This window comes from Carex rostrata, chromosome 6 (genome assembly GCF_964058835.1).
Source record: "Carex rostrata chromosome 6, lpCarRost1.2, whole genome shotgun sequence".
NCBI lineage: Eukaryota > Viridiplantae > Streptophyta > Magnoliopsida > Poales > Cyperaceae > Carex > Carex rostrata.
The window spans coordinates 4,293,234-4,311,278 of NC_135923.1; the positions used below are offsets into that span (position 1 = coordinate 4,293,234).

The following is an 18,045-nucleotide window of genomic DNA, read 5'->3' on the forward strand; positions in this document are numbered from 1 at the left end:
TATGCTTATTAAATGTTTTGCAATCTCTTTTCTCAATGTGTTTTTTATCGATTTGTAAGATGTGTTATCAGTTTGAATGAGAATTGGGGATTGTAAAGCAATATTGGGTTGGTACCGGGAGAATAATCCAATGAAAGCATTCTGGTACAAAAAAAAGGAGGCTAGTATTTTCAGAGGTATTTCCATGGAAAAAATGCACGAACCCATTCAAATAATAGCACCAACATCTGACCAGGTGGGGCCCACTTTTGTTGGCCATGAATTTGCTGGGGTGGGTCCTCCATAAACTGCCCTTGAAAATACTCAAGTGGGTCCCAGGGGTGTCACCCTTGGAAATGTTCAAGTGGGACCCATGTTCCCTCCCCTTGAAAATAATCTGGTGGGCTCCACGATCCTTCCCTTGAAAATAATCTAGTGGGCTCCACGATGCTTCCCTTGAAAATAATGTAGACAGAAGTCAAATTTGAAAGTATTTCCAACGGCCCTTTTTTCAAGGGTAGTCTCTTGAAAAAAGCTAGAAAATAGTATTTCCAACGGTCTCCTTGGAAATACTGACTATTTCCAAGGAGGGTATTATCAACGGTAGTATTTTCAAGGGTAGCGCTTGAAAATGGCGATTTTTGGGCTTTTTTCAAGGGTAATCCCTTGGAAAAAGCCATTTTTGAGCGCATTCCCCAACTAGTTTAAAAGAAAAAAAATTTCATTTTGTTTAACTTTTATTTTCAGCGCTCATATTCAATCTTAAAGTTTTATTTATAACATTTTAAAATGTTATTCACAAGCATTTAACCTCTATATGCAAGCAATAAAATTTCAAATATGTGTACTTTTAACTCCTAACTATTTTTCTCTTCAAGCTAAAAAGGAAAATATTTTTTTTACCCACTTTTTTTAAATTTTTATTTGATCATTCTCATATATTTTCCCAATAACCCGTGATGAATTTTACGAATCTAAAAATATGAGCATGCATTTTCTACTCAATTACTCTTTCAAATGAGATCCATGAAGAACTATTTTTTGAGTTATTTTGAAATCATTTTTTTTAAGAAAATCCCATGATCACTTTAAATTTTTCAACTTTTAAACCTCAGTATACAACCATTTAAACCTCTGTTGTCATCATTTAAATTACTATGTTCAATCGTTTAAACCTCTAATGTTGATAATGTAGTATGACGCATTTAAACCTTTGTATACAATCGTTAAAAGTAGTTGTGTTAAACATTTAAATAGTGCTCATTGGTTTTACTTTACAAAAAAAATAAAAACAACAACTTGAAAAAAATTCAAAGTATTTCTTCTTGGATTTGCAAAATGTTTGAAAGAGAAAATCAAGTAAAAAAATGTTTGTATTTTTAGATTCGCAAAATTCATCACAGATTATCGAGAAAATGGACGTGAGTGATAAAAGAAAAAAAATCTGTGGGTGAAATTTTTTTTTTTTTTTTTGGTTTGAATACAAAAGTAGTTAAAAGTTATAACTACACAAATTTAGAATTTAATTAGTTGCTTGCAGATAGATATTTAAATGCTTGTGAGTAGCATTTTAAAATGTTAGAAAAAAAAACTTTAAAAGATTGAATATGAACGCTAAAAATGAAAGTTATACATTAAATACTTGGGGGATGTGCTAGGGGATTTATTTGAGGTACAATTATGAAGCTCCTATATATTATTATTATTATTATTATTATTATTATTATTATTATTATTATTGTTTTATTGTTTTATTGTTTTATTGTTATTATTGTTATTACTACTATTATTATAATAATTATTATTATTGTTATTGCTAGAATTATAAGGATTATTAATGACATCCAGTAAAAAAAAATTACTTTTCCTTTTTTAAAAGTATCGTACACAATCGATCTTGATATCTATAAACATATGGCACTGAGGGTGTTTGGTAGAAAGCAAAAATGTAATAAAACAAAAGATTCTAATTCTTTATGCAAATATCACTGCTACAAAAAAAGAGATTGCACACGGACATAAATGGAGGAGCTAAACGGATTTTCTGCCGTGTACGCTGTGAGGGTGTAGAAATCCTTGTAAACAGCCGTGTACAATTCCTTACCGAGCTACACGGATTATTATATAAACAGCCGTGTATGATTACTATTTCTACACGAACATTTAATTAAATATCCGTGTACAATTCCTTGCCAGTGCCGCTCTCCATTACCGAGCTACACAGATTATTACAGATTATTACAGCCGTGTACAATTCCTCTTTCTATTAGCTAAATATTCGTGTAGTTCTCTTATATTATTATTATTTTCACAAGTTCAAGTTTTTAATCAATAAGCAAATAAAATAATTTTTTTTTCTTGTGCCGAGATGAGAATTGAGCACTCAAATAATATAAATCCGTGTAGCTCCTCCATTGTGCCGAGATGAAATACAAATTGTGCCGAGATATAAATCAACGTATATTATTAGAATTGTGCCGAGATATAAATCAACTTAAATTGTGCCGAGATATAAATCAATTTATATAAATCAACTTATATAAATATAAAGCCGTAATATAAATCAACTTAAGTTAAATCATGGAATAGATTTAGAGGAAGATAGAATCATGGAAATCAACTTATATTATTAGAAAAGTATCAAATTTTTTTCCTTGTGCCGAGATGAGAATTCGGCGCCCTTTGCTTGTGATTTTACGGCTAACAAGTGCATGTGAGAGTAATAGATTTCCTGCAATAAAATCAACTTAATATAAATCATGGAATAGATGACCCTTTTGTATTACTAGTTGTTTGTTCGTAATATTAGAGGAAGATAGAGAGAAAAAATACAAATTAATAGGAAATTAGAGGAATATATATATATACATGACTAACCTTAGAGGAGAAATACAAATTAACTTTAAAGATCTCAGATCCAGCCTCCTTGTGCGCAGAAATCAGACCGCAAGAGAGAGAGAGTATTAATTGATCAAAACGGCGCTGGAAGGAGAAGACCTTTTATATAACCAAAACCCTAAAAAAACCGTTCTACACGGCTCTTTATTAAACGTCAGTGTAGCTCTCTCAAGGCTTTCTACACTGTTATTTAAACAATGTGCAATGTACAATTCCTACCTTTCTACACGGTTCTTTAATAAATATCCGTGTAGCTCTCTCAAGGATTTATACACTGTTATTTAAACAACAATCCGTGTACAATGTCTACCTTTCTACACGGTTCTTTAATAAATAGCCGTGTAGCTCTCTTGAGGTTTTCTACACTGTTATTTAAACAATAATCCGTGTACAATTCCTAATAAATGTCCGTGTAGCTCTCTCAAGACTTTCTACACTGATTCTTTAATAAATATTCGTGTAGAAATCCCACAGTTATTTTGGACTTTCAAAAAAAACTATTTTGTACACGGTTTTTATATAAAATTGTCAAATTCATGTACGATGTGCAGTGTACAATGACCATTTATGTAGTAGTGTATGATATATATAGATCAGACAAACTGATACCCCCCTCTCTAGCTAATTGTCGGAGAATACAAGGGAATGTGGTAACTTGATGCCTCTCTACAGAATGTTTTTTCTTTACAATTAGAGGCTAAACACTGTGACACCCATTTGTTGCTAGCTCATTCGTCCTTTAATTTGTTTGTTCCTAGCACAGTGCTGGCCACCCTTTTTTTAAATTACTGCTTTTCTCAAATCTTTTCTAAGCAATAATAGAGACAAAGAATCTCAAGAACACAAAATGAAAATAAAAATGACGAGTGTCAGAAAATATTATATACTTAACTTTTTTTTAAAAGAAAAATTGCACTAAAATATCAAAATTCAAGCTGTTGATTTCGTTTATACATGTTCACAAGCGATGCATGCGTGTGAATTTTTTTTATGATTTTTGGAGTATATTTTATAATTGATCAAGTGGTTAAAAGTTGAATGCATTAAAATTAATCAATTATAATTAACTAAATTAATTTGTTCATCTTTATCACTTGATGTATTATAAATGACAACATATCATGAATGCATTGGATCTTATCTGATCATATCAGGTACCTATTTGTACATATTTTAAATTAAACTTTGATTTTGCAATTAGTCACTGGCATTGCTCTAATTTGAATGGTACATGTCAATTTCATGAGATTTGAACCTAAATAGTTCGCAAACCAATTTCGAACGAACTATACTCATTTTGAGTTTGAGTTTGAATAATATTTGAACCGAATTGATTTAATTTATTTTAGAACGAACTTCTATCGAACGAATTAATTATGATTTTTTTTTTTAAATCGAAGTCAATCGAATCATGAACTAGGAGCTTTTTTGGCAGCCTTACTTCTGGAGTTCCAGAGCACAATTTTAGTTCTTCATATATTTAAGATGATATTTATCCAAAAAATGTTCTTTCATAAGGTCCTTCCGTCTGTACATATCCAAGTCCCTTTCCTGTTGACATGTTCTAATAATTATGGAATTTGGAAAAACCCCACAACCGAAAGTTAAACCCCAACAATCCACCATAACATTCTCTAAGGCTATATCTATCTCTATTGACTTGAGGTCAACCATTCAACACTTGACCCTGCTATAAAAACCCATGCCTCTGCTAACAGCATTTCACAATCACAAGTCACAACAAAAATCAAGTCCCCACAGATAACTAATTCCTATAAACCTTCGAGGCTCCAAAAATATGGCCTCAAATCCCCAAAAACAAAGGGACCTTAATAAATTGGGAAAGGAGGCGTTTGCTATACTCAGCAACTTTCCGCCAAGAAAAGGAAAGGCAAAGTTGGTACCGGTAAAGAATGGTTCTGGTAAAAATGAAAAATGTATTGATGCTTACCAGGCTGCTAAGGAGTATGGAGGCTATGTACTCACCACGTGCCCGCCTCAAACCAAGACGGTTAAGCAACCTGTAACTAAAGGAAGTGTGTACAGTGTGTATCAGCACTACTACCAGAGTCCTGCCTGAGTGTTGCTGCTCTAGCTAGATGGAAAATGGTTCTAACAAAAAGGTGCACATCATGTCTGGTGGGCTTTAATTAACTAATATGTAAAATATTTCTTCTTTTCAGAGTCTATATAAGGATATATATGTGCTGCTTATGGTGTGCTGTGAGCATGTATACAAGCATGTATAATTGAGTATTTTGAATAAGTTTCTTAGAATTAATAATAATTACTGTTGTTGACTTGTTGCCTCTGCTTTCAGTTTGGGTTAAAAACTTAAAATAGAAATTTGATTGCATCTACTACACAATTGGTTAAGCATAATTAACAGAACACTACTGGAATATGATCAGGATATTATAAAATTGTAAGTGCTATATATTGCCACAGTTCTGTACATATACATAGTTCTGTTCATAGATTTGATATACTACATGCTACTCGTTCCAATTATTTTATTTGCTCTAGCAATTAATGTTACAAAAAGTTTGATATATTATTAACAGATTAGCCATGTACAAATATATAGACAATACTGACATCAAAATTTGTGCTATGGGATTGGAGATGGTAGCTGAGCACACATGCCAGAAAAATGATAGCCTGGAATATATGTTGGCGGTACCAAATTAGATGAAATTATCTCTTGTGAGTTTACTGGTAATCATAGTTTGGATGAAAGAAGAAAAAATTACGCACAAAAAAGATGCGTTCAAATAATTTTTTGAGTAAAATAAGTTCCTTGCAAAATTCCAATATTCACAATATTTTTTTAGGATATTATTTATTAATTAACTTTCATTTTTCACTTAATATGGTTGTTCTTGATTTTCATATTAAAAATCTCTTACACAACCATTATTGTGTATACTCGAATGTATATTTGATCCTTATCAAAATTTATATGAATTAAAAAATATATTAATTACTTGTCAAAATTTATGGAAAAGGATATTAAAACAAAGATTAAGGAATAAAGAATAAATTGATGAATGATGCCATTAATTAATATTTATACTTTTATTCATTAAACAAAGGATTGAGGATCATTATAAATGTGCTCTATTATATGAATGATCAGAGATTACTTGATATTATAATAATATAAACTAAAGTTATAAATTTACTGAAAAATAGGCCTTTGAACCTTCTTTCAAAAGAAAATTGCTTTACTTGTATTTAAATAACGCAATAATTGGATTATTATATTTTTCTATAAAGCAAAGCACCTTTTAATATTTTCTTAAAGCATTTCACCAACAAACAAATTCCAATGACTTTCACTTTTACTTTTACTGGTTTCTATATATAACAAGATGTAATGAGAAAACTAATCCAAACAAATTATTTTACAAGCAGAGCAGTAACTAGCATGAGAATATTTTACAAAGTTTTTTGTACCTAGTTCAAATTATGTAAAGAAATATAAAAGATGCCCACACTTAACTGTTCTATCTCAACTAATTAAGTTCACATAAAACATGACACACAACATAATACACTGCATGACTTATAAATTAAGCTCTCAAATTCATAAACATACATCACTTAATTATTACAAGGTGGTAGAATTTGTGGAAGTTCTACTTCATCCTCAGGTGGTTGTCTTGTTTGGTAGTAGTAGTTGTAACTTGTAAACTTATAATAGTAATTGTAATTATCCTCATTCTTCTCATTGATCCTAGGATTAGTAATATCATTATAGTACTGCTGATATGTTGCCTTCTTTTTTTGTTGAATATGTCATATACGCAGCCCCACCGTACATCCTTACCGCCTTGTTGCTGTCGATATCTTTAGGCGTGGAATTATGTTGATGGGTGGTTCCAGAAGCCAGCCTCTGCTGGTTGTTGCTTTCATAAGCCAAAGAATGGTCCCGTCCTCCTCGCCTCATACCGAAGAAGCTGAACCTTCTAACCTTGCCAATGTCTCTTTGATGTGCCATTTGAGGAAAGGTTAATAAGTGTATATATTAAGGGATTATGTGCTAAATCTGTAGATTAGTTAATTTGTGTACTGGCTTTTGCTTGATGATAACTAACAATGGGTGGTGAGAATACATGGTTGACTTGGTCAAGGGTCTAAAAGTCGGTCAAGTAGTCTCAAATGGCATATGAAATCGGTTCTGGATGTGTGGTATTATTATCGGGGCGGATTTAGGATTTTCGTAGGGGAAATAAATATCAAATTGGGTTTAAATAGTTAATTGGATTTAAACTCATTAACTAATTAGATGCTCGATAAAAAAAACAATGCTTTGATTTATACATTCCAATGCTTTGACTTATAATTTCTTATACTCTAACTCATAATTCTAATTACCAATTATAATTCAAGAATTTTTTTTTATTTTAACACTAAATTTAACCTGAATTACAAATTAAATATCCAGAGAAAAGAAAAAAATATTTCAGGAGGAGGCAAAGTCGATCGGAACTAATAGATCACCACTAAGGGCTTGTTCGGCAACCATTGTGCCCGTGGGAAAAAAAAAATTCACTCAGAGTGAAATTTTTGTTTCCCATGCGCAAAGTGTTTCAGTCATTCAAATTGGACCCGAACCCAACCTCATTCCTGTTCCCGTCTAGCAGCCGATCGAATAGGCCCTAAAACTCAAAGGTATCGTACGCTCCTCCATAACTATATAGGTCCGCCCCTAATTATTATCCTAATGTACTATTATTAACTAGCTATTATTTTGCTAGAATTATTAGGATTATTAATGACATTTTCGCCCCAGTAAAAAAAATAATACTTTTCCTTTAATTTTAAAGGTATCGATCGTACGCACTTGATCTTGATATATATCTATAAACATATGGCACTGAAGATGTTCGGTCGAAAGCAAAAATGTAATAAAACAAAAGATTCTAATTCTTTATGCAAATATGATATAGATCAGACAAACTGATATAAACACCACACCGCCCCCCTCGCTAGCTTTTTCTAATCGTCGGAGAATACAAGGGAATGTGGTTTAGGGATATGGATCCTTTCAAGTGCTCAAGATAATTTTATTTACGAAAGAGTCATATCAAATTAATAAAGTCAATACTTCAACTCAATAGTGAAACTTGATATGAAGAGTTATGAGGATGTACAACAATGGTGTCCTTTGCAAAAATTTAAATCAAAGAGAAAGAATATATAAGGGTATAATGAGAAACAAATAAATTAGATAATATTTAATTGTGGGTTATTAATTCAAAGGGTAAATAGAAAAGAAAAATAAGAGTTGAGAGATATGTGAAATATAACTAAAAGTAGAGAAGTAAATAATAAAACAACTCTGGAAGGTTATATAAAAAATTAACCCTTAATTTTAAAGGTATACGCACTCGATTTTGATTATCTATAAACATATGGCACTGAGGATGTTTGGTAGAAAGCAAAAATGTATTAAAGCAGAAGATTTTAATTCTTTATATATGCAAATATGATATAGATCAGACAAAATGATATAAACACCACACCACCCCCCCTCGCTAGCTTTTTCTAATTGTCCGAGAATACAAGGGAATGTGGTAACTAGCTTGATGCCTCTCTACAGAATGTTTTTTCTTTAATTACAATTAGAGGCTAAAACACTGTGTGATACCCATTTGTTGCTAGCTCATTCGTCCTTTAATTTGTTTGTTCCTAGCACAGTGCTGGCCACCCTTTTTTAAAATCTCAAATCTTTTCTAAGCAATAATAGAGACAAAGGATCTAAAGAACACAAAATGAAAATAAAAATGACGAGTGTCACAAAATATTATATACTTACTTTTTTTAAAAAACAAAAATTGCACTAAAATATCAAAATTCAAGCTGTTGATTTCGTTTATGTTCACGAGCGATGCATGCGTGTGAATATTTTTTATGATTTTTGGAGTATATTTTATATATAATTGATCAAGTGGTTAAAAGTTGAATGCATTAAAATTAATCAATTATAATTAATTAAATTAATTTGTTCATCTCTAATTATCACTTGATGTATAGTATAAATGACAACATATCATGAATATGTATCGACCACTAAATTCATTAAAAATATTGATGTCAACAATCAGATTTTCAAAAAAAGAAGCAATATGTATAGCAACTGACTCTGTAATTTTTAAACCTCTCACTTTGTAAACTATATAATTTATTTTAATGAAATCATATATATATATATATATATATTAGTCGTTTTAATTACATGTCAACTAAAAAAAATGGCAAAATCATTCTAAACTCGCCCACTAATTAATTAATGAGCACGCATCATATATATATATATACAAACCTTTTTCAGAAAGTATATATGAATCATGTTTGAAAAAATATTGTGCATGATTCACAATTTTGTGAAATTTTTGTATAACATATACACACCGCGCATCCTCATTGATGTATATACGATCAATTCTATCCCAGAAAAATGTTAGCATGCCTTATAAACTAATTTAATTATAATGTGTCAGCAAATTATTTTTGTTCAAACCAAAAATATACACAAATATATGAATTAAGATGAGCAATTTGTGGATGAGTTTCTACCATTTGTTTGCTTTTCATTTAAGTACACTTATTAATTAGGTCATGAACCGTGAACTTAGCGCAGCGGCGCGAGCTCTGTCTCTCTATGTAGATATGCAGATTTAATTTTTGAAAATAACATCTAAAAAAATATTGGGTAGATCGTGCCCTTTATTTAAAAAAAAAATCGATTATGTTTATATAATTTATTTAGCGCGGTATTACTTTTGATGATATATAACACTATCATTATCTTTACTTCTCAAAAACACTATCAATATTTTTTCTTTTCAAAAACACTATCATTATCTTTAGTTAGAGAGGCAGTATTGACAAACATGACTACATCTCTTGAGAGCGAAAGAAAGCTAGCTCCTTCAGGCCATTCAAGAAAATCTAGGGTTTTCAACAGCCGCCTCCCCCACTCTCTCCTTCTCCTTTCATTCGACTCTACCATTTTCACTTTTTGTAGTCTTCATTCCGAAGCAACACCTCCGCTCTCTCGGTTCTACTTTCTTGAGCAGAGATGAGAATGAGGGGGAGGGGAGGAACTGGAGCCGATCGGAGCTTATCAGAACCAAGAGTGTGGTATCGTCGGAGTTCGGAGCGTAGAGTTCTCATCTCGATTAGAGCACAGCGATGAGTAGATTTGGTCGCCATCGGAGCGCGGCAGCAGTTGAAGAAGCGGATCCAATTGTAGAGCGAGATAGCGAAAAGTACTAGATTGATCATTATCTTGATTGGAGCGCGATGATGTGTAGATCCAGTCGTCATCAGAGCGCAGCGGCGGTCGAAGAAACGAATCCAGTCGTGGAACGAGATGATGATTAAGTATCAGGATTATTACGAGAGGATTAGAATATTATATTAGTTTAAAGAATTTTATAAGAATAAAAAAATAAATTTAAGAATTACGATCATTTTATTTATTGTAAATATTTTATTTATCAATAAAATTATTAGTAGGTATTTAAAATCACTGGCTTTAAGAGAAAACTACATCTCTTGAAAATTAATATAAAACTAGAGGAATATATAGAGAATATTGTAGCTGCCCTCACATGTTGATCAGCTTAGCTGCAAATTTTAAGTTTAAGTGCAACTGATCTCTCTTTCTTTAAAAGAAAAGTGCAAGCATACTTTAAAGAACTGAAATTAAATCGCGAACTTTCCATTTAAAAGTTTTTCACGTGCTGTACGTGCTGTGCTGAAATGAAATCGATTCATAAAAAGTTTTAAAAAGAAAGTCGATTTATAAAAATGGATCTCTAAGGTTCCGATTAGGCATGAAGAAAAGGTAATGAAATCCTTCGTCATTATTGCAGATTGCACTTGCACTATTATTAATACAATATATGATGACCAGAATCAAGCTTTGGTTTTTATTATTAAAATAATATTCTTCGCGTGTGAGAAATCGTAGACTCACCTCTTAGAGTAGAAAAAAGGTTCGGTGCAATGTTATCTCGTGATTAACACATCGTGATTAGTCTCATATCGTACTGTGTTATGATCAAATTAATTTTTTACGTGTCATTTCGTGTCGTGACTAAAATATTAAGGGTGATCACGGTATACGAATGGTCATGCCATGTGAGTCACACCTAGGACTGGCAAAAAAACTCGTGACTCGTGGCCCGCTTGGTATTCACCTGTGACTCGATCGGTAGTAGCTCGTTCATTAGTGGATCGAGTTAAAATTAGATCGCTTTCTATATACTCGAGCCAGAATTAATGAGTTTGAATTTTGCCTGGCTCGGCACGAGCCAACTCGGTCGTTAACGAGCTGTTTAATATACATAATTTAATAGTTTAATTGGATCCGTTCACTTCAGATTGGGGTATGGTTTATGGATGTTATAGCCAATGTTATGGCAATTGCACTTTGGACTGTGTTTAAGTTGATTGGTAATTTTGTATGGAATATGTGTGAATTAATTATAAGCAATTAAGTTAATTTGTATGAATTTGTTTGATTTGGTATGCATGAATTTATTCTGTGAATATGTTTGTATGAATTTAGAATTTTGATATATTTGTATGTATGAATTTAGCTGTAAAGTTAATTTATAATAGTTGATTTGCTTACTTACAATTGAATTAAGACTATTCCTCAGTAATTAGTCATATGCATATTATTTTTTTATAGTCATAATTGATAAGATGTGTTATGAAAATTTAAGATATAGTAGGAAATAAAATATGCAAATTTATAAATCTGCCAAGCTAGTAACAAGCTAGCTCGGCTCGCTCGGACAAGCCACGAGTCGGTCTTGAGCAATAGTTTTAACTCGGGACCTAAAATTCAAACTCACTTGATCAACTTGATACACCAACAAGCCGAGTACGAGTGTGACCTAGCTCACTCTTTAACAGCTCTTTGACACCCCTACTCACACCGTGTCTAAACATGTTGTGACTAAATGTGACTCACGTGATCATTTGATTATAATTTAGATTAGTTTATTTAATATTCACTATTTGATCAAGATCTAACAGTTCTAATTACACGTGACTCGCGTGACCATGTGTCGTATTGTGTCGTACTGTATCGTTATTAGATCTTTCGCGTGACGTGCCGTGCTAAATTTTCTAAAAATGATCATATCGTTCCATGAATGACCCAGCTCCGCGCCATGCCATTTTTCTCACTCTACAACGCTGGCGGGTAGTGGTGAGTCACATATATGACGCATGCATGCTCATTATCTGGTGACTAATTAATGACCATATGCATGTGAATTAATCATGTACAACTTCTTTCAGTAAAGTATGAATTATTTTTAGTAAAATGTTGTTCAGTATTCACAGTTCTGGAAATATTAATTTGTGTAACATTTACACAGTACGCATATTCTTATTGATGAGCGATTTCGGAATTTATGATATTATTTCAGACGGTTATTAGCATGCATCACAAAATAATTTATAAAGTGTACCGACTCCTGATAATTTTTTTTTTAAAGTACAATTAGATGAGCAATTTTGGAAAGTTTCTACCATTTGCTTTTCATTTAAGTACACTTAATTAGGTCGATTATGATTTTTATTTCTTTCTCACTACAAGCAAAGGTGTGGAATTAATATAAAATTCAAGCTAGCAGATTTATCATAATACGCTTTTTTGTTATAATCTCTCTTTTCACAAACTTTATTCCTACTAAGATGCTCCAGGTAGATGAGCACACATGCTCATGAAAATGATACCCGGAATATATGTTGGTACATGATACCAAACCGAAGAAATTAATTATATCTTGGATGAATTCGAAGTTTACTGGTCACAGTTTGGATGAAAGGAGAAAAATTTACCACAACAAAGATGCATTCAAATAACTTTTCGAGTCAAAAAATTCCCTTAGAAAATTTGCGTGTACAGAATAACTTTTTTAGCATAGTATTGTATATGAGGAGGGATCAAGTTACAACAAAGTTACAACATCTATTTTTTTCATTTTCAAAGTCCAAATCGTCGATCCAAACCGTTAGATATTCAATCTATATTAAAATGTGCTTGGAGACCAAATTTTACATTTTTTGAAATTTTTTTGCTATTTATTAAGATGGGTACAAAATCGCTGTTTTTTAATGGTGCAGAATTTTAATAAAAACAGCGATTTTGTACCCATCTTAATAAATAGCAACAAAATTTCAAAAAATGTAAAATTTGGTCTCCAAGCACATTTTAATATAGATTGAATATCTAACGGTTTGAATCGACGATTTGGACTTTGAAAATGAAAAAAATAGATGTTGTAACTTTGTTGTAACTTGATCCCTCCTCATTGTATATTAATTAACTTCCATTTTTAGTTAATATACCGGTCTTGCACTACTACAAAAATTAAACGCAAAGCATACCCTTAAATTCGTGTCTAAAGTAAGAAAACACTGTTATGAAATTTTGCTTCGAAAATATGGTCAAATTGTATACGTTTTACTGTTTACAACCGTGTATAAATGTGCTCCAACATTCATATACGGTTGTAAACAGTAAAACTGTGTACAATTTGATCATATTATACACGGTTTTTTATTAAAAAACATGTATGAATATTTGAGGGAATTTTTGAAAGTTCTAGAGCATATTATACACGGTTTTTTATTAAAAAACATGTATGAATATTTGAGGGAATTTTTGAAAGTTCTAGAGCATATTTTCGGATAGGCGTATATGAGATGATTCATGAATTCTACACTGTTTTACTGTATAATCCGTGTGATGAAAAAAATACAATTTTTTCCACATCATTGATCTCTATGCCTTTCTGTTATAATACATCTCTTCTCTATTTTTTCTAACTCATTTCAAAAGCATCTCTTTCCAATATGTTGTACATGGCCGTTATCTGAATCAAGTAAATCTAAACAGGTGAGGCTAGGGCGAGGCCGAAAAGACGATTTCCAACGTCAAAACTTCAAATGGCAATAAAACAGCACTCAAGTGTCCAATTTCATCATTTAATGTATAACTTTTCGGAAAGCTCGTGAGAAGATCTACAACTTTCACGCTATAACAATATTGTTATAGCCGTGATTGCAATTTTCAGCCCCAAAAAGCAAAGAAATGAGTCTCAAAACTTGAGTTGAAGTTTTAGATTAAGTTTTTCTTTCTAATTTTCGATTTTTTTTCCTTTACCATATTTTTTTCTTAGACATTATTCGTGTAAATATATGAAGTTTTAGATCTAGAGTTTCTTGTTATTTATTTATTTTGTTTATGTAATATGTGATGTAATTATAATGTGTTGTATATATTTATCTTTATAGTTTTTGATATTTAGTTTAGTGTTTTGGTATTTAGATCTAGGATTTAATTTGAATTCAGATCTAGAACTTGATTTGAATTCAGATCTAGGATTTCATTTGATTATTTTAAAATATTTTTTTAATTATACACAGTTTACTTTAAAAACCGTGCAGGATTAAGGTGTTTATATACAATTTTACAATAAAAATCGTGCATGATGTGTTTTCGTGAAATAAAATTGACAAAAAAAAATGTGAATTGTACATAGTTTTTTATAAAAAAAAATAAAACCGTGTAAGATTAGCTAGTGTGTGTACATGGTTCAAAAATCGTGGAAAATTTAGCAACCCTATTGTACAAGACTTCCGTAGACACAGTTCAAAACCGTGTTTGTACAGTTATATTAGCCATACTCCTATATCTTTTGCTCCAACATGTATAGGCACAGTGACCTGCTATAGTTACTTTTATCAAAATTTATTAATTTACAGAAAAGGGGCCTTAATTTGAACTTTCTTTCAGAAGAAAATTGCTTTCCTTCTTTTTATTAATAAGCGAATAATTAGATTTGGTTTTTGTATAAAGCAAAGCATATATGCACCTTTTATATTTTTTCCTAAAGCATCTCACCAATATTTTTTTTGTCCAATGCTTCCGGCAAACCAATTCAAACAAATTCCCAAGACTTTCTTTAACTTTATATTGCTATCATAGATTTCACTTTTACTGATTTCTATAAATACATAATGAAAAACTAATCCAAACTAATTAGTATCTTAATCAGTGAGCAGTAACAAAAATGTGTTTTTTCCTCGCAAATAGTGTCTACTTTGTTGTTGTGATCAGAAGATCATTGTACAAATTAAGTATTATGTAACTAGCTACTCAAATGCTTGTAAATAACTTTTTTAATCAATCAATTGTCAGCTTTCCTGACCTTCAAAAACAAAAACAAAAACAAAAACTAGCTGATCAAATGATTGTAAAGAAATTATAAGAGATGCCCACATTTAACTGATCTCAACTAAGTTCACATAAAACGTGACACAACATATACTTCATGACTTATAAAGCTCTCAATTTCAGAAACATATATATATATATACTTCATGCATATGACTTATAAAGTTCTACTTCAACATGATATAGAAAACCTAATTTTCATCAACCATGTAAAACATCCTCTGGCGGTTGTCTTGTTTGGTAGTAGTAGCAGTAGTTGTAAACTTGTAATAGTAGTTGTAATTATACTGATTCTTCTCAAGATTTTGACCATAGTAGTAAGAATCATTGCTCCTTATAGGATTATTGGTATCATTATGGTGCTGATATGTTGCCTTCTTTTTTGTTGAATATGTCGTATACGCAGCCCCGCCGTACATCCTGACAGCCTCGTTGCTATCGATTTCTTTAGGCATGGAATCGCATTGATGGGTGGTTCCGGAAGCCGGCCTCTGCTGGTTGTTGCTTTCGTAAGTTGAAGAATAGTCCTGTCCTCCTCTCGTCATGCCAAACAGATGGCTGAACCTTCTAATTTTGCCAGGTGCCATGAGGAAAGGTTAATTAGTGTATTAAGGGATTATGTACTAAATCGGTGGATTTGTTTGTGTACTTGGTTTGTGGTTGATGATATCTAACAATGGGTCATGATTTATAGGTGAGTTCATGTTGAATACTTAGTTGACTTGGGTCAAGGCCGTTGACTAAGATTCGGTCAAAGTCTTTAATGGAAATCGGTTCTCTGGATGTGTGATCCTAATATATACTATTTTTTTTTTTTTAAAGTAAAGGTTAGAGATCAAGTTTTTTTTTTTCAGTGGTTCTAGCTGTCCAAGTTCTAAATTAGTTCTCTCCGTCCGCTACACAAAACTGTACACAGCTAACGACAAAATTACGGTGCACATTTACCCTGCTAACTTATTTATAACCAATAATTGTCTGGTAATTTTAGATATTCATATCTCCGATCGGATACTGGATATATATTTTTTCAGAGTGTTTGTGTAGTTGTGACAACCAAAGTAAGTTTAATGATGAATATGTTTTAATGATAAATTCATTTTTAATTATTTTTGTTTTGGATCTCAAAAATATGAAAAAAAAATTAAAGGATGTAAACTATCCGTTATTTAATCATTTTTATTAATATGTCTTGCAAATTTAATAAAATTTAAAAATATTTCTATAAAATTAAAAAAAAAAAAAAAAGTGTAGCACATTTTTTTATGTGAACTAAATTTAATTGTAAAAAGAAATGATCTCAATAAATATTAATTTTGGATAAGTTTCTACCATTTGCTTTCCATTTAAGTATACTTAGATCGACTATGATTTTCTGATTTATTTATTTCTCACTGCAAGCAGAGGTGTGGAATATTCGAGCTAGCAGATTTCTCATAATACATCTTTAATTTGTTATAATCTCTCTTTTCACAAACTTTATTCGAACCATCTAAGATTCTCCAGGTAGATGTTTTCACGGAAATTGCGCACAACTTGGAGAATCCTCAGACCTAACTAGCTAGTTTTCTCAAAGAACTAGCTTTACTCTTACCCTTCTGCTCCTGCTCATGAGTAAAGCAAGATACGGCCACACAAACACTTCAATGGAGATGGACAACAACGAAAACCTTCTCTTGTTCATCGGCATATCAGATGATGCACAATACAGGAGTCCATTCAAGTTACCATCGGGTACTATGGAACCTTCTCTTGTTAATGGCCATGAAGGTACGTATCTTTCTATGGTTGTTGATGAATGACAAAATCCTAACGCAAGAGTTACTTGTCATACGAGCGAGGTTGTACGATAACACAGGAATGTGCGCTATGTATAATGGGCTAAGTGAGACTTCTGACCACTTAATGCGACCATGCCCATATACAAGGAACTTCTGGATGAGATTATGCGCACAGCAAAATCTACCAAGGTTAGGGGACAACAACCACACATATATCTGGTGGATGCCCGACATCAACTGATGGGGCAAAGCAACCAGTGATGGGATGTGACATGGGTTGCAGGCTTATGGGCAATATGAAAGAAAAGGAACAGAAGGATCTTCGCTCAAAATAGAAAAACAGAGCATATTTTAATTAATAAAGTAGCAATTGATGTACATAATTGGTTGTTATTTACTTAGATGCAATAGTGAGAGGGGACACCTAAGCATATTGGGAGCATTTTTAGTTTTAATAGTTGAGCTATATTGTAAATTTGTAATTATAGTATTACTAGTATCATACCCGTGCGTTGCAACGGAGACATATTATAAGAAAAAAAAAATATCAATGAAAATAATAATTATCCAAAAATTAAGACACATGTTAATAGAAAATTTATATGATTATGTATTTTTAATTAACTTTAATTGTGATCTCTAATAACAATTTGATGATGTGATGATTCTTTATTTTTAAGTTCCAATGATATCAAATAATAGCTCGATTCAAATCTAAAATCAAATATCGTACAACAATTCATATCGACATATAATATGATATCAAAAAATATAAATAAAAAGTGTTATCGTGTGTATGTATAGGATATATACCAGTATCATACATGTGCGTTGCAACGGGGACATATTATAAGAAACAAATATATCAATGAAAATAATAATTATTTAAAAATTAAAACACATGTTAATAGAAAATTTATATGATTATGTATTTTTAATTAACTTTAATCGTGATCTCTAATAACAATTTGATGATGTGATGATTTTTTATTTTTAAGTACCAATGATATCAAATAATAGCTTGATTCAAATCTAATATCAAATATCATACAACAATTCAATATCAATATATAATATGATATCAAAAAACATAAATAAAAAGTGTTATCGTGT

General features: G+C 31.4%; 1 long non-coding RNA gene across 1 annotated transcript; it reads right to left on the reverse strand.

Moving 5' to 3' along the window:
• Positions 1-6,384: 6,384 nt before the first annotated feature.
• LOC144555805 (uncharacterized) lies at positions 6,385-15,807 on the reverse strand. Its single transcript, XR_013512122.1, has 2 exons — positions 15,326-15,807; positions 6,385-6,528 (listed from the first exon to the last, which is right to left on the reverse strand). It is a non-coding gene; the product is annotated as an uncharacterized LOC144555805 (long non-coding RNA).
• Between the last annotated feature and the right edge of the window lie 2,238 nt (positions 15,808-18,045).